The sequence below is a fragment of the Silene latifolia genome, chromosome Y, assembly GCF_048544455.1.
Source record: "Silene latifolia isolate original U9 population chromosome Y, ASM4854445v1, whole genome shotgun sequence".
In the NCBI taxonomy this organism is placed as follows: domain Eukaryota; kingdom Viridiplantae; phylum Streptophyta; class Magnoliopsida; order Caryophyllales; family Caryophyllaceae; genus Silene; species Silene latifolia.
In genome coordinates, this window is record NC_133538.1 from 253,655,691 (window position 1) to 253,674,481 (window position 18,791).

At 42.1% G+C, this 18,791-nt stretch overlaps 1 long non-coding RNA gene across 1 annotated transcript in view; it reads right to left on the bottom strand.

Moving 5' to 3' along the window:
• LOC141627398 (uncharacterized) overlaps nucleotides 1-18,543 on the bottom strand; it is a 38,287-nt gene extending 19,744 nt beyond the window's left edge. Inside the window, exons 1-3 of the long non-coding RNA XR_012536970.1 lie at nucleotides 18,497-18,543; nucleotides 18,192-18,250; nucleotides 17,767-17,800 (exon numbers count right to left, since the gene is read on the bottom strand). This is a non-coding gene — a long non-coding RNA (uncharacterized LOC141627398). The remainder of the gene's footprint in view (nucleotides 1-17,766; nucleotides 17,801-18,191; nucleotides 18,251-18,496) is intronic.
• Between the last annotated feature and the right edge of the window lie 248 nt (nucleotides 18,544-18,791).

Below are 18,791 nucleotides of genomic sequence, written 5' to 3' on the forward strand. Positions count from 1 at the left end.
ACCCGACTTTTTCCAATTAAAACGCACCCCACCACCCATATAATGCCACATCACTACTCCTTCCACTTACCCTATAAAACTCACCTCCTTATGACTCCCATACATATCCAAATCACTCTCTTCACCCACAAAATTAAAAATCCCCAATTTTCTAGGGTTTCCAATTCTCAATCAACAAGGAACATCCTTAGCAAATCTTCAAATCAAAAGAACCCAACAAAAGAAGCAAGAATGGCACCAAGGAGATCCTCCTTTAGAAGTGCAAGAAGACCAAGGATGGTGGGAAGTTCCTCTACCTCACATCTCAACACCATTAGAAGGGAACATGTAGAGATTGTAGACCTCACAAGGCTCGACGATTTCTCGAATGTGGAATTCCTTGATGATGTGCAGCGATTGGTCTTCCATCGACTCTTAAGTAAGAATATTCTTCCCACTAAATTTCTTTGTCATGATACCTTAAGAAAGCTTGGAATCTTTCACCAAGTAGAAGCACTCTTTGAGGTTTTTGGTCTTTCGACTCTCTTTCGCATGTATGAACCAACCTATCGGTCCCTTGTGCTAGAATTCTTAAGCTTTTTGAGAATCACAACCTTGAACAAGACTATTTGCATAGAGTTTAGGTTGGAGAATGTCTCTCGAATGATGACCCTTGTCGAGTTTGCCAATGTGTTCGGACTTGATGTTTCGCCTACCCGAACATCAAAGCCCAAAAAGTATAATGTTGCACCATTGTGGAGGGCCATGACGGGCCGGGATTTCATTCTTACCAAAGAGTGTCTTGCTTTTCACATCCAAAACCCAATCTTGAGGCTTACATATAGATTTCTTTCGGGTACTCTTTTCGCCCGCCGTGATCCGGCCATTGTCAACCAATTGGACCTTGTATTTATGGAATCGTACCTCAACATTCAAGGGAGAGATGGGTATCAATTCAATGCACCTCTAGTTATGCTAGAGAAATGGGCAAAGTTTCGAAATGGGAATGATGATGGAATGAAGCACATAGTGAATGGTGGACTCATAACTAGACTTGCAAAGCACTTTAACCCAAGGTTCAATGAAAACAATGAGTACACTCCACTTGCATGGGAACACGAGAATTAATGAAGATCTCCTTATCGTCCAACACCATTGGATAACCCTTGAGGGGGTTGATAAGAGGATAAAGTGGTTGACAAAAGGAAGCGATCCACTCTATCTCCCAATGCATGATCTACCACGGGTCTCCCCAAGAAGAGGAAGCTTGTCCCCAATGCCCTCCTACCTCATCCCAAGTCAAAAAGGGCAAACTCCACCTCCACAAAATCCACCACCACAACAAGAACAACAAACTCAAAATGAGAAGATAAAAGTGCCTCCTTACCCCTTTCCCTACCAACCATATAACCATCCAAATCCCTTCATCCTCCCCCGTGACGACTTTGTCACGGAAATTTTGCAAGATTTACACTACCGTCAATATGAGACCTCCGTGGACACTTATTATGCTCTTTACCCCCAATACTATGAGATGGCTCAAAAGGACGGATTAGTGAGGAAGGAGCTTTCCCCTCATGGGCTCAAATGGAATTGCTCTTTCCTAACTCGGAGAAGGCTAATGAAGGGGCGAACGGTCGCAAAGGGGAAGAGAGTGGGGATTCTTGTGGAGGTGATACGGTGAAGCTTGAGAGTGAAGATGAATTCATGGATCCAAGTTTAAGTGATGCTTCATAGGATATTTGGGATACCGATATTGAAGGAGATGATGCCGATATCTAGGAGACTACTTCATAGCTAGGTGGAGCGGGCAAGAGGCACCCACCTTAGTTCAAGTGAAGTTTTCTCATCTCTCCTCTTTATCTTTATTTTTCATGAAAAGAGCTTTGTATCTTGTTTCTTTATACTTTATTTCATCTTGATCATTTGTTGGTTTAGTCCTAGCAACATCAAAGGACTCACACCTCGGTACCATTGAGGTGTTCTTTATTGTTCCCATTTGTAAAATCCAAAATGACAATCTAGTTTCATGCATAGCATAGTGTGTGCATGAACTATACCCATCCTTGACATTAGCAATAGTGTCTTATTTGGTTTAGGGAAGTTAATGCATACACAAAGGGAGGTAATCTAAATTATCCTCTCCGTCATAACAAAAACCATGCATCATGTAGTATAGCTTAGTGTAGAATTGCATTTAGTATAGAAATCATGCATCATCTTTGCATAATTTCCATCATTTTGGCCATTGAGGACAATGCCCATATTAGTGTGGGGATGGGAATTCTAACACTTAACTTTTATTCAAAAAAACCCATAAAAATTGAAAAATTTCAAAAATCATAAAAACTGAAAAAATTGAAAAACCAAAAACAAGTTCATTTCCTTTGTATATATTGTCTTGTATATATTGTGTTTGTTTATCCTTGTTCACTTTGATTGACTACGCCACATCCGAGACATGAGGATATTGAAGACCGTATGGTATGATCTTTCCAATCTCCTTTTTCCTCTTTATGTTAATGACTATGTGGCTTTATTTTGATTGATGCGGTAAAACAATGTGAACTTAGGATTGCATTTAGTTTATATGGCATATTAGTTGGTAGAATCATTTGCATTAGGATGTGTATATGTTAGTTGCATCATGGCATGTAGTTTGCATGTTAGAAAAATTTTGTGAAACCGTCTATTTGGGAAGCTTGACAAGTGTACATAGGCCCTAGTAGATGCTTTTTATTCTTAAGACTTTGCTTGTTAGAATGCTTGTAAAACACCCTAGGATGTGTCATGCTAGTATCCTTTGACCCATGGTTTAAGGCCTAGTCAAGAGTACCTTGTGGTGTGATAACTCCTTGGCTACCGTTTATTCCAAGGTGACCCTTGAAACCATGCATACATCTATCATTCATCCATGTTCTACCACATTTTTGTCATCAAAGGGAATGGGCACAAAAAGAAATCAATTTGAGTTCAATGAAATGAAAAGTGAAAGAAAGTTTGCAAAAATGCATCAAATGAAAAGAGGAGCAAAAATAGAACTCCTAAAGCTTCAAATACAAGGCACCCTCGTTACTAATTGGGGTGACTTTGAAAATGTCCAAAAGAAAATGCAAAAAGTTGAAAAATTGTCAAGTGTTGAAATGCCAAAAATCAAAAAGAAATGGCAAGAAAGTGTTCTCAAATATCAAATGCCACAACAAATTGGGAGGAAAAACAAAAACAAAAGCAAACTCCCAAAGTGAAACTCAAATATCTATCGATCCCTTTATCCATCATATCCATTTTTGTGCATGGTAGAGAGGGGACGACCCTTCTTCTTGTCTAGGCAAGAGGGGGAATTCGCGATCCTCCAAAGTGTTTCTAACACCATAGGGAGTCTATTCTTGACAAAAGCATTTAACGATTGAGGACAAAGGTACCCTAGCTTGACACAACTTGGAGGTGATTTATTGGTATCCTTCTAGGCTTAGTAGTTTGAACAAATTGCATCTATGAAGGATTGTGTACCCTTGAATTGCTTCCCTTGTAGATAATTTCCGCCACTTAGATGAGGAAAGTGGCTATTCTTTTTGTAGATGCATCCATTACTTGATTTTGTGTGCTTAATGTTTGGATGTGTCGCCATTTTGGCAAGACCCACCTTGCCTTGCAAGAAGGCATCCTACCTCATGGTTGTCTTGTTGTGAGTTGAAGGGGCGGAGTGAGACCCGCTAATTGTCTCATATCGGCTATTATTATTAGGATAGGTTAGTTTTGGTCCTAGTCTTTGTCACCTCTTTACTCGGGACGAGCAAAGGTTCGGTTTGGGGATATTTGATGTGACCATAATTGGCGCATATTTAGCCCCCGAATTACCATTATTTCCATGCTTTTTAGTGCCTATTTGGGTAATTTCTTATCTTTAGTTCTTTGTTTTGCATATTCTTTGAGATTTTGATCCCTTGGTAGGAAAGGAGTAAGAATCTTGCATTTTCATGGCAAAACGAGGCTAAATTGATTGTATTCAATGACCAAGCATCAAGAAGAGACAAGACTAGAAGGCCTTTGTACATATCATAGTAGAAGAGCAATGTTGAGAAAGGATCCTTGCGTCCCCAAGGAAATCCCCAAGGAATTTATGAAGAAAAGGGAAGAAAAAGAAGAAGAATTGACGCTGACCAACAATCCGAACGGATTGCAGACAATCCGTCCGTCCAGCCTCAACAATCCGAGCGTCCCTCTCCTGAATCCGCTCGGATTGCCCAGCCCAAATCCGGCCGTCCCGACTCTAATCCGCACGGATTTTCAAGACAAAGACGGATTTCATTCTTCAAGCTACGAAAAGAGAAGCCCTTCTCTCAGAAAATACCGGGTCCTCCTTGCTCAACTTAAAAAGTGTAATTACTAGTTTAGCCCTTAGTTAACCCTAATGCATCCTCCCTAATTTTCACTATAAATACCCCATTAAGCTAATTAGAGGAGTATGTTCTTCTTATCAATAATTAGTGTAGTTAATATCAATCAAATCTCTCTTCAATATTGTAATCAAGTATTAATCAAGTTTTAATCCAAGTTTTAGTTCTTTAATCTCTCTCTTGTTCTTCCTTTATTTTGGGTAATTGAAGATTATTTGGGTTATTATTGGGAGATTGACAACCTCTCAATCTAGGATTCAAGTACTTCTATTATTCTTGCTTTATTATTGGAATCATTAGTAGGTATAATCTCTTAATCCCTTTTTAATTATTGTTAATTACTTTCATTTATTCATCATGTTTCATATTGTTGGTATGATTGACAACCTTGCTAGCATGATCAACATGATAATGAGTGAGTAGTCTCTTGACACGTCTGTCGCGTACCTGTCAAAAATAAACCTAACGGTCTCAACTAAAAATGTAGTAGAGGCAGTCGAGTATCGAATCCTCAGGGAGGTAATGCAACTACAGCTATCTATTTCTAATCCTATGGTAACAATTGGGGTTGATTGAATTTTTGGTTCTAACTACGGAGTTGAAGGAAGAGAAATAAAGAGAAGGACAGATAAGCAGGAAAATGGGTTAAAACTATCAATAAGAGGGGGACATGTCGGGAACTCGGTTCACTACGGTAGTACAACAACTTAGCAGTAAATGACTCAGACGAACTAATGCGAGACGGATATTAGAAGGTCCTTTCGGTCCACTTCCCACCCTAAAATACCACTAACTTAACTTTCGTCCTCATTAGGGTAGTCTACTGTTTATAGCAGGCCTATTTAGTCCAATCTTTCGATCCAGGATTAATTATAGCCAGATTAATGGGTGACATAGAAGCGTGCACTCAACTAGGTCGAGAATTACAGTTATATTGCTATAGTGACAGAGTCTCTTATGTCAATTCGTCTAATTCATTCACTGCGTCGTCATTATTCTACCGCAGATCCCCTAATCCCAACATGGAAGGGTTTAGCTACTCATATTATTAATGGAACTAGCAGCAAACAAGATTCCAGCAGAAGACATAACGAAATAACAATAAAATGCAATAATATAAATTAGGGCAGAAAGAATGATAACAATAACAAGAAAACAATGCAACAAAAGGTTAATTATTATTAAGAGAAGAAGGGAGATTACAATCTAAGCGATTCCGGCGTAAAGAACAACCGAGTCCGAGTGAAATAAACCCAAAATGCAAGCAAAGAGAAGGAGAAAAAGTAACGTAGGAAAGTAGAGTAATTCTAATGTGAAAGATAGTAAAAGAGATAGTCCAAGGAATAGTAAGAATGAATGCCTAATAACCTAGTAAAACATAGGTTAAATAGCCAAAACCTCTAAGTGTTTATGCGGAAATAAAACATGGACTGATTAAGCCCACGAAGTCGAAATCCTCTCGATCGAGTAGACAACACCACTCGATCGACCAATGTCTCAACAGAAGGCCCTCGATCGACCAACAGGTCACTCGATCGAGGCCTGGATCATGTGCATCTTACTCGATCGAGTAAGGAATAGCTCGATCGAGCCTTGGGGAGCTTAGGGACCACTCGATCGACCACCAAACAGCTCGATAGACCACTTGGATCTTCAATTCAGCTAACGTCTTCACCCAAGTGCCTCGTAATGCGTGCAACGACGCTTCCAGGTGCAACATCTCACTCTGGGACAATCCCGTCTCCTCTAAATGCATGCAAAAAGGACGAAAAGGAGCATGGTTCCACCACTTTCGCGATCATTCCTATAAAAAGGATAAAATACACCAAAGTAGCCAATTCGGGGCAAAATACTATAAAAATAGTAGATAAATGCATAGAAATACGTCTTTGAAATAGGCCAAAAAGACTATACATTAGGCACGTATCAAATCTCCCAAACCAAACCTTTACTCGCCCTCGAGTAAACTCAAAACAAAACTAATGGAACGGAAATGATAACTCAGAGCTAGCTTAACTTGTTTACTTGAACCAATTTAATGCAACAGAAATCAATAGTTAAAGCTAGGCAGTCAATACGCAAACGAATTATAAGCTGTTCATAAATAAAGCTGACCTATCGACCTTGCAAGACCAACAAAACTGGACTCTCACGTGGTCACTCTTCTCTCATGAAGCAAAGGGCAAATGTAATATGTAAAAGAGAGAAGAAAAGACAGTCACTCGCCTAACTGCGACCTACATAGCATGCATGCAACAAAAATGAAAGACAATTCAAGTGCTAATGCACACACTCCAACCAAATAATGTCCGTCACAGCCGAGGATTTGCAATTAATATGGGAATAGTGAGGTTCAGGTGAGAAAAGGCAAAACAAGTTATGGAAATGTGGAGGTAAAAGCGTCAAGCTAGTTCCTAACAGGACCATAATAAACCATCCAGGATCTCAAACTGGTGAAAGACTAACACAGTGCCCTTCACTTGGCACAAAACTCACTAGACTCGAAAGCACAATCTCCTCAAAAAAATATAGAATAAGAGTGGAGGAGCTAGACGGTCACAAAGTTCCCTTTTTAAACACCGTCGAGACAACTAATGGAACAACCAACCCTCTTTGTCGATTGTACATCTTCGAACATCTTCTCAACTCGACAAGAGGGTCCAACTTTTTCACAACTTTTTTCCTCTTTTTTTTTCTTCTTTTTGTACGTGAATCTCATCATGTTTTTTTCATTTTTTTTTTTTTTTTTTTTCTTCTTTTCTTTCACGTTTTCGTTTTTTTTTTTTTTTTTCAGTACCTTTTTTTTTTTTTTTTTTCTTCCTCCTTCCTTAATACAAACACCAACTCCAAACGGGGATTACGGACCAAACTGCAACGGAAAACATACCACAAAAGGACAGACTAACTAGCTTGACTAGGCAGGCTCAGTTTGGAATGTGGCTAATGGGTCAAAAAGGCAAGTTTTGGTCAATGTGGAGCTAAATGAGTGAAAGATGTAAAGAAGGGGGAATTTGCAAGACCCTCCCTGCATGTGACACCAACCGCAGACCCGAATATGTGCATTTGACGAGAAATTGAATGTCATAAATGTGCAAATGAGACGAACATGCTATGCAAGGAGTACTACTCTCAAAATTCCTAATGAACTGGTCATGAATGGCACCAGTTATAGCTCTAAAACTCAGAATTTTTAAGTAGTTTGCCAGTTTATTAGGTCGAGTCTAAACAGATCGGCTATTATTTGAAGTAAATTCGTAGACTATGCGTATTGACAAAGCTAAAAACCATCAATAAAGTACAAGGCTCAAGTGGTATGACAAGTTAAGTGCAATTTCATCACGGAAATCTACCGTTCCGACTCAACCTATATGCAAAATTAAACGTGAATATTTTTGAGTTTTTTGAAATTTTCTAATTTTTTGGATTTTTGATTTTTGAAAATAAACAACAAATGCAAACTGAAAAATTAAACGTGAATGCAAAACAAATGCGGATGCGGACTCGAAAAGGATGCAATACCCTCCCCAAACCAAAACGGACAACGCCCTCGTTGTCCTCCAAAGATACACCCGTGAGAAAAATGGGGGATGGGAGTATACAACCAATAAAAGAAAATTAAAGGAGACGAAATAAAAAGAGTAAGAGAATATACAAAACACGCACTTCCCAAACCAGCCGAAAAGCGGGAAGTGAGTAGACCGAGAGCTACTCGTCGTCGGCACCGCCGTCTCTCAGGTACTCCCACTCAACAAAAACGGTCTCCCCAAACCAGCAACAAACAAGGGGGAGACTCAGTCGTCATCTCCAGGCTGATCCTCCGGACCGGGTACGAACGGAGGGTCACTCTGCTCCTCTCTGGCAGCTCGCTGTGCCGCCTGCTCTGCCCGTAACCGCACCTCTCGTGCTACCGCTGTCTCCTCCGGCTCCTCCTCTGAGTCAGAAGAAAGTGGAGGGTACCGTCCGGCCGGGTATCGGTAGAAGGAAGGATGCGGCCACCCCCGGAATCGGTCGCCGGGCTCGGATATGGAACTCGTAGAGCGGGAATACTGCCAAAGCCATATCCGTCTCATCTCGTAATGTACCTGCACATATCCGAAAGCACGGCATCACGACGCCCTTGGTCCATGACCTCGGGCGCCTCTAAAACAGGAGGGCAGACAAAATTGGCCGGAAAAACCGAACCAGAAGGAGGGTCAAGTGGGGGTGGAGTATGAGTCTGAGTGGGTGTAAGCTGAGGCGTGGGTGTAGGTCCAGCCTGGGCCTGAGTCGGAGCCTGAGAGCTAGAGGATGCTCCGGCCTCCCGCTTCCTCTTCCTAGAAGAAGAAGGAGGGGTGAAGGTAAGGTGGTAGGTAGGTGGAGGTGGCCTCGCTCCCTCGGCCGCGTAGGGAGCGGTAAAAGTGGCGGAAGGGTAGAGCACGGCAAGGTAACGGACGTGGAACCACTAATCTTCCACGTCCTCGCACTCCCCTTCGCCTTTGGGAACCAGGCGAAGTCGGCCATGGCACCAGGTCAAGGTAAAAGCATCCCTATCGGGTGCGGCAAGTGAAGGGTCGGTGGGGTAAAGGTGGCGGGCAATCTTAGTCACTAGCCCGCCACGGACAACGGCGGTCTTGACCGAGTCCCAATTCCGTTCAATCTTTGAGCTACCGGATAGGCAATGTTGAGAACAAACGGTACCGTAGTCAATGTTGAGGTACCCGCGAGAATCGCTAGCTCGGTGTTGGTCACGTTATTGGACTCAGGGCGCCCAAAAATGGTCTCTCCTAACAGACGCAAGTAGTAACGGGGCGAGTAAGTGAATGTGAGCTCCCTTCCGTGAGTGGAAGGGAGTGTGAGAAAGAGCGACCCAGTGGTGAAGGAGGTCTCGAGGTGGGGCGGTGGGACCGTCACTAACTAGGCCTAAAACTTGGCCAAACTTGGCCAAGGTCCAGTGGTGCGACTCATTGCGGAGTCGAAAGGAAATGCGAGAACCGGAGTGGTCGCATCATAAGACTCGGTGTCGAAGGAATAGGAGCTAAAGAATTCGTACGTAAGGGTGCGAATAGTAGCCTCATGCATGGTAATCAGACCCGACATACCCGTCCCGTTCAACAAACTACAGACCTCCTCATAAATGCCTAAGGTCTCTAGGTCGATCTGCGCAAGGAAACGGGTGGGGGAGAGAGGGCAACGAAGTAAAGCAATTAACCGCTTCCGGTGAGCGTCGAAGTGAAACGACGTGGGCATCTTCGGTAGGGGTGTGAGAGCGCCCTCTCCCGTAGCAATGACCTCGGAGGGGCTGGAAGTGATGGCTAAGCGGCTAGCCTGCTGATGTGGCCTCGGTGGAAAGCATACCGGCTGCGGGAGACGAGGAGTGCGTCCGCATGATCCAGCAAGGAGAAACGCCGGTAGGGGAGTGGTGGTGGTGTAGCTGGACCGAGCTCCCGCCGAGCTAGCCGCGGAGTAAACTGTCCCAAAGTGAGACAAGTAGAATCAGTGCTGCGGTGGTGACTAAGGCGGAGCCGATGGCAACAAGCAGGGACCACCGACTCGCTCACGGACGAGCCGGGAGGACGTACTAGTAGAAGGCAAAGAACTCGCGTCCATCCTGCAAAGTATCAAAGGGCACGAATAAAGAAAGATGCCGCTAACCGTGGCTAAAACAACCGCTAACCAACATGTGACAGCAAAAAGGATGGCCATATTGGTCGAAACAATCGACGTCAAACAATCAAAACCAAACAATTCCTCAAAAATTTGGAAAAGCGGCAAGTGAGTGGTGATAATATGATAAAGCGGATCGCAAAAGGGCTAATACTGACATGAAAACCAGAAATGGTGGCATGTATGACTACTGGGCGATCGAGAATAACCACTCACAGCGAGATTCCTAATAATTCAAGACATATAAAGGCGATAGGGGACGGTAGAAGCGATTAACAACGACTATAAATGAGTATGGATGAAGTTAAGCAAGCAAGGCAACATAAAACCGACGAGAGTCGACACATTCGACTTACGGGGACCCTAGTCGCGGAAATCGCGCGAAATTCGAATTTAATATGTAAAAACAGGGAGGAATTGCGAAAATATCATCAACAAGCTAATCAAGGGCAATTAAACACAATTAAATCGAATAAATTCGACTAGACAAGGAATTTTCGAACCCTAATTCAATCACCTCAAAGAAATTTGAATTAAATGAAGAAAAAATGCAAAGAGTGTGAAAGAAAACACTTACTTGATGATGATTAACCTACAAAGCAATTAAACTTCAAAAGAAACAATCAACCAAGGCGGATTTTCGATTGAAAAACCGCAAACCCTAATCCCTCTTAAAATCCGCAAAAACGAGCACAAAAGAGGGTGAATATAAGGGGCTATTGAAGAATTAAGTGCTAGTGATAGAATGTAGGTGGTGGATTTGATGATTTTGGGCAAAAATTGGGGATTTGGGGATAAATCAATCGCACATTAGAGAGGGGTTAGACGGAAATTATGAGTGAAATGAAATAAAATTAGGGAAATAAAGAGTTTTAAGAAAGAAAACTCCCGTTGTCCCTGCTCATCTCACTCGATCGAGTGGTTTTAATCACTTGATCGAGGACTTTTGCTGTCCCTTTTGCTCGATCGAGTAACAGTCCTCTCGATCGATCAATTCCTCTGTGGCCTTCCTCGATCGAGTAACCAGCGAGCTCGATCGAACCATTTTTCACTCGATCGAGTACAAAAAGTACTCGATCGAGGACTTCCTTGTGTAGACTTCTTCGAATTTTCGTCTTTATTTCCTCGAAATGCGTGACATTTCCCAAACCTGCATAAAACACGTCCAAACACATCCCAAAATACCAAATATGCAGAAACACAGTCTATAGTCTCAGTCTATGCTAAAAAAAATGTCTAAACTAATTGTCCTAATTAAAAGCGTAATAAATAAATTCAAAAGAAATTCAAACGAATATCTATTACACTTTGTTACACGGGGCATTTCCCCGTTTAATTCCCATCGCCTCTCATTAGCCCCTTGGTGGGCTTCGATTTGGAGGACGTCACTTCGGCGATGCGGACCGTCCTCTTTGATTTCCATGAGCTTGAATTCTGTTTTGCGGCAGTAGGAGGAATGTAGTTCCCATCTATGTAGGTGCGAATGTCTTCGTCCTCGCCCCTCTGTCATCTTCCTTGGCATCCTTTGCTCCGATTCGATTGATAATGGTTGTACCACATCCTTTGACAACTCCTTTCTTGCCTTCATCTGCACTGCGGTAAGGGAAAGCAGACGATTTTCCTCCTTTTTGCTCTCGGTATGAGGCGGAGGGTTAGCAATAATGACAATATTCTCCAAATTTTCATCCGGAGTGTCAATAATAGGGTCAATGAAGAAAGGGCATTGCAAGGTGAGCTTGCATGGGAGCCCTCCGGAACTTGGGTGATGGAAAGTCGGCTCCTCGTCCCCACGGAAGGTCAAAGTCTTCCCCGACATCTATCACTTGCACGGGCGGTGGACAAAAATGGTCTCCCTAAAATGATAGGGGTGTGGACATCTTCGGGGATATCTAAGACGACAAAATCGACGGGAATAAAGAACTTCCCGATCCGACAGTACGTCTTCCGCTACACTTAGTGGCCGTGATAAACTACGGTCGGCCATCGGACGGATCATGTTGGTGCAACTCGGTTTTGTCACACCAAGTCTCTTAGCTAGAGACAATGGTAAAACACTTACGCTAGCGCCTAAATCGCATAGCGCATTATCAATCAATTGCATTCCTATGTGACAAGGGATCGAAAAACTACCCGGGTCTGATTGCTTAAGAGGTAGCTTATTTTGAGATAGGGTTGACCCCATCTCAGTCAAAGCTACAGTCTCATTATCATTAATGGTCCTCTTACGTGCTAAAATCTCTTTCATAAATTTTAAATAAGAGGGTACCTTGGTCAGCAATTCAGTGAACGGCACGGAAACTTCCAAACTCTTCAAAAGCTCAACAAATTTGCCAAACTGTTGATTAATCTTGGTATTCTGCAGCCGCCTCGGGAAGGGAACAGTAATTGGAATCTCGAGTTCCTTATTTCTCGCTTCCAAAATGTCTTCCGGAGCAAGTTCAGTATCCTTTGGACGCTTCTTACCTCTCGAACGAGGCCTTTCTGGTAATTCCTCGCTTAAACGAGCACTAGCAGGCTCTCGAATAAGCTTCCCATCATCAATATCACTCGATCGAGCAATGTGTTCACTCGATCGAGCACCTTCTTCAGCAACTTCAGTCGATCGAGCAACATTCCCACTCGATCGACCATCTTCGACTTCAGTTCACTCGATCGAGCGGAAAGACTACTCGATCGACCAGATTCTTCACCATTTCCACTCGATCGAACACACCGATTTGATCGATCGAGTAATCGCTTCGTCGTGAGCCCCTTTTTCTTAACGAAACTTGTTCATCATCGATTCTGACTATTTCGTGTCGATTTCTTCATTTCGGTCCTTCATAAGAAAGACCGCTTCTCAACTCTATCAAATGTACCGTCTCGTTTGGGTTCTTCTCATTTTGAGTCGGTAAATGACCCGGCTTCCTCGAGGATTGATTCGCGGCGAGTTGGGCAACTTGAGTCTCAAGTGCCTTTATGGACGCGTCTCGGCGTTGATCACTTGTGCTTTTTTGTTGATCACTCGCATGAAGCGCGCCGTAATGGCTTGCATCATAGACTTTAACTCGCCCATTTCACTCACCCCATTTGAAGATGAACCGTGGTTAGGAGGGTTAAAGGACGGAGGCTTCTGATAGCCTTGTTGCTTCTGATGTGGAGGGATGTATGGTTGCACCGATTTGGAGGGGCGGTGGGATTGAGTACGTTGTTCGGTTACTCCACCTCAAATTGGGGTGGATATTCGGCTCGTAATGAGTGTTGTTTTGTCTGTAGTGTTGAAAGGCAGCACATTGCTCATAAGGACTAGGACAATAATCGGCGACATGTCCATCTACCCCGCACCTGCAAATGCACGAAAGGACCGTCTGTCATGGCATTAACCTGGTACATCCCTGGCTTGAGAGCTCCCCCTAGTTCATACTTGTCGAACCTAGCAAAGAAGGTCTTCTAATACGGCCCCGAAGAAGATTCAACGGCTCTCCTTTGGTTTCCCTTGAATTCCCGTATTCACCACGTGAGTGGCTAAATCATCTATGATTTTCCATCCCTTCGTCGGCCCCAAGTTGTCAGAAAATCGACCGTTGGCTGCCGCATCTAGTATAGCCCTACGATCATCATATAAACCATTGTAAAAATGGTTGCACAGACTCCATTTTTCGAAACCGTGGTGCGGTATGGTCCACACTAGTTTCTTAAAACGAAGCCATGCCTCGTGGAAGTTCTCGTCGGGCCCTTGTTTGAAACTTGTTATCTGAGCTCTGATGGCGATGGTTCTCGAAGCGAGAGAAATACTTCTTATAAAACGCTAATGCTAGCGTATTCCAATCCGTTATGCCGTGAGCAGCTCGGTCCAAATCCTGTACCACTCCTTGCGGCATCGCGGAGTGAGAAGATGAACATAGTTTCTTTGATCCGATCGATCGGTCTGTCACGCCCGGTGGGGGGGTATGGAGCGGCGAGTAATCAATGAAGGTCTCCATATCTTTGAGTGCATCTTCCTTCGCAGCTCCCGAACTGATTTTTCTCGACCATGCTAATGTAAGAAGGCTTCGGTTCGAACTTCCTAGCATCTCCTGGTAATTCGAACCCTTTATAGAGATTGTCAGCCGTGGGCTCGGAGTGACTAGCAATGGTTGCTTCCTCAGCCATTTCGGGAAATTCTGGGAAAGTGATAGACTCAAGTGATGAATTGGAAAGCGGAGAAGACGGTGGATTGTCTTGAAAAGCTCGTTCTCGTAAAAGTTACCACGAGAACTAGGCTCTTCCTCTGCCTGTTGCTCTTGAAATAGTCTCCTTTTTACGCGCAGAGATCTCTCAATCTCGGGATCAAAAGGTAGTAGTGGCCCACCTTGCGACCTGCGCATAAGACGAAACTACAGACAAGATATGAGAATAGTCTAAGGAACTATGTTCCTTAAACTAAAAGAAGAATTAAAAATAAACAGCTAGTAAATTAAACAATTGCCTCCCCGGCAACGGCGCCAAAATTTGACACGTCTGTCGCGTACCTGTCAAAAATAAACCTAACGGTCTCAACTAAAAATGTAGTAGAGGCAGTCGAGTATCGAATCCTCGGGGAGGTAATGCAACTCTGACTATCTATTTCTAATCCTATGGTAACAATTGGGGTTGATTGAATTTTTGGTTCTAACTACGGAGTTGAAGGAAGAGAAATAAAGAGAAGGACAGATAAGCAGGAAAATGGGTTAAAACTATCAATAAGAGGGGGACATGTCGGGAACTCGGTTCACTACGGTAGTACAACAACTTAGCAGTAAATGACTCAGACGAACTAATGCGAGACGGATATTAGAAGGTCCTTTCGGTCCACTTCCCACCCTAAAATACCACTAACTTAACTTTCGTCCTCATTAGGGTAGTCTACTGTTTATAGCAGGCCTATTTAGTCCAATCTTTCGATCCAGGATTAATTATAGCCAGATTAATGGGTGACATAGAAGCGTGCACTCAACTAGGTCGAGAATTACAGTTATATTGCTATAGTGACAGAGTCTCTTATGTCAATTCGTCTAATTCATTCACTGCGTCGTCATTATTCTACCGCAGATCCCCTAATCCCAACATGGAAGGGTTTAGCTACTCATATTATTAATGGAACTAGCAGCAAACAAGATTCCGGAGAAGACATAACGAAATAACAATAAAATGCAATAATATAAATTAGGCGAGAAAGAATGATAACAATAACAAGAAAACAATGCAACAAAAGGTTAATTATTATTAAGAGAAGAAGGGAGATTATAATCTAAGCGATTAGGCGTAAAGAACAACCGAGTCCGAGTGAAATAAACCCAAAATGCAAGCAACAGTAGAAGGAGAAAAAGTAACGTAGGAAAGTAGCGATAATTCTAATGTGAAAGATAGTAAAAGAGATAGTCCAAGGAATAGTAAGAATGAATGCCTAATAACCTAGTAAAACATAGGTTAAATAGCCAAAACCCCTAAGTGTTTATGCGGAAATAAAACATGGGTGATTAAGCCCACGAAGTCGAAATCCTCTCGATCGAGTAGACAACACCACTCGATCGACCAATGTCTCAACAGAAGGCCCTCGATCGACCAACAGGTCACTCAATCGAGGCCTGGATCATGTGCATCTTACTCGATCGAGTAAGGAATAGCTCGATCGAGCCTTGGGGAGCTTAGGGACCACTCGATCGACCACCAAACAGCTCGATAGACCACTTGGATCTTCAATTCAGCTCACGTCTTCACCCAAGTGCCTCGTAATGCGTGCAACGACGCTTCCAGGTGCAACATCTCACTCTGGGACAATCCCGTCTCCTCTAAATGCATGCAAAAAGGACGAAAAGGAGCATGGTTCCACCACTTTCGCGATCATTCCTATAAAAAGGATAAAATACACCAAAGTAGCCAATTCGGGGCAAAATACTATAAAAATAGTAGATAAATGCATAGAAATACGTGCTGAAATAGGCCAAAAAGACTATACATTAGGCACGTATCATCTCTTAGCTAGGGTTTAATGGGTGATTAGGGGAAACCAACATGGGGAATGATTCATGCTTAAATCAATATGCTTTCATATCTTATTTGCTTGCTTGTTTTGATCTTAATACATGCACATGTTATATTTGATGAAATGCTAAGCCTATGAATCCTTGCATTTACTATCATCTTCTATCTTTTCAATGAGACTTGTAAGACATAACCCAACTCGAGTCTTGTTAGACCATGCATGTGTTGAGTAGGAAAGATTAAGTCGACTTGTAGGTGTTGTACAATCTAATCGATTCGGCTCCGGGACCCAAACTTTCCTAGGATTGTAAGATATAACCCAACTCAATCCATCACAACAATAATTGCTTGCTTATAATTTGAGAACATGTTTGTATGATCATATCCCATGATTTCCCTATGAACCCATGACACCCTAGTGCTTTTAATCAATTGTTTACACCCCTTATTTTATCTTGCTAGTTTATTTTCATTGCTATTTTAGCTTAGTGACCTTCTACATCAACCCAATTTGTGACACCCCCTAGACACTACTAGTTACAATAGAATTCTCATTTCAATACCCGTCCCTTGGGATCCGACCTTTACTTGCCTCTTTACTAATTGTAGAGTTGTTTGTGAAGTATAAATTGTGTTTTGTATCGACCATTGACCAACGACCACATATACTTAATTGTGAACACGAAATGGCCTCGATCAATTATATACGCTGATTTGAACCAAGGATTATTAAATTGATAGAAAACCCCATCTCACAAAATAGACTTTTACAGTATTAGTAATATACATATAATATAATACCAAAGTTCATAAATTTCGTCAAACATCTCGACAAACACGAAAAGAAACTAGCACATAAGCAAACAACCTCGAACGATAGTAATAATATTAGGATCGGTAGAATCGTGTTACCTTAAACGCCCCTTATTCTTCGAATAAATGGTCCACAAGGCACGAGCCTCACCCCGGGTCTTCGAATCCTTCATAAAAGGGCAAGAAAACGGAATAAAGAAGCTAAAAGACGACACTTTTATAAGACGGCGAAAGACGAAACCACTACAAAAAGGAGACTTTCTTACCTTAAAAGGAGGAGGAAGGAAAGGGGAAGAGAATGGTACAAAAATTATCGAATTTGGTTGAAAAACGAAGGCGGGATCTCGGTTTTAAGGTCGGGATAAAAATGAGGATTGGTCCATTGTTGTTGCTGCTTTGCTGCGTGTGAAAGCAAAGAAAGGGAAGTGAAAAAGGGGGGTGGGGACGTAGATAATAATAATAATTAATAATGATAATAATAATAATAATAATATTAATAATATTAATAATAAGAATATAAGAATTATTTAAAAGGGTAGAGTGTAAGAGGGTAGGTGAGTGTGTTGTCGATATACGATAGGTCGAGAAAGGATTAGTCCCACAAGTAGAAATGTGACGGTCTATAGCTAGACGGAAGTTAAGACGGAAATTATTATTATTATTGTCACTATTATTACCGTTCGACTAAAATACGTATTTTTATACAAATCACGTTTTAAAATATTCTTTTCATAAAATTCATGCTTAAAATGAATTAATTAAATTAAATAATTTAAAAATATAAAATAAGGTAATTGATCGGTTAAATAAATTATAAATGTCAAAATGAGAATTTTGCGGGTGTTACAACATAAATTCCAACTCCAGGGCCCTCAACCCCTCACCCACAACACCCCTATCGCTCGTGAACATGTTCTGTGGCGCTACTCTGGGGATACATGTCCTGGCTCACCTCAAGATTGTAGCACTGCCCGCACTCCTATATCCTGCAAAATAGATAATGTCATTGCAGCAATGAGAAATTAACACAACATGAGTCGTCAATGAGAAATTAAATTGAAAAATGGACAGAGATTTGATGGAGCGGAGGAGTCATTTGAGAGGAGGGTATACATAATAACTCGTCAACAATGCATGAATCGTCAACTAAAAACGCAAACAAATTAACAAAGAGCCTAAATAACGAATTATAAACAGGAGAGAATAGGTTTGAGTAAATAAAATTTGGTAAGGTCAATTGTGAAATGGTGTGGGAGTGAAAGAGAGAAAAGGGATGAAACCAATTAAAATAGGCAGGTGAAATTTTCGAATCGCTTGAAATATCAAACAAAACAATGTGGCAAAACATTGAATAAATCAAAAGTATGAAATAAGCACCTGGAGAAACACGCAAACAAATCCAGAATCATCTCTTCGCAGCCAGCCTGCCCCCACTCCTGCAATTCAGGGTACAATTAGAGTTAAGACAATCTAATATCATAAACAAACTTGAAATAGGCCAAATTAAGGGACGCAGACAGTAATCTGAAAATAAACTCAAAGCTTAAGGGTCAAGCCCAACTAAGATGGTCAACCAACAGCCTGAAGACAGCATCAGGTAAGCCAACGTTTAGCCTCAAGATTCTACAAGTAAGTTCCTACTCATAAACAAATGAAGACAAACGCTGAGTAGGAGGGAAAACCTTAAAACGCTGTCTAGATCAAATTAAGGCCCCTCCCTGGCTGCACCATTCTCCACTATCTAGCACCTCCAAATTTAGGTTGATTAGTCGAAAACATCTACCTGTAAATAAAAATGAGTTTAGGATATTGGCACAAAATTCACACACCCAGACCTCTCGCCAACGGCAACCCCGTAATCTACAACCACAAATACTTATAATACCGCCCCAGGAAAGGAAAACGTCAATTGGAATGTCACAGCCTATCATGTCCAACAAAACTATCCAGTGTCAATTAGGCCAGCAAGCGAGACCA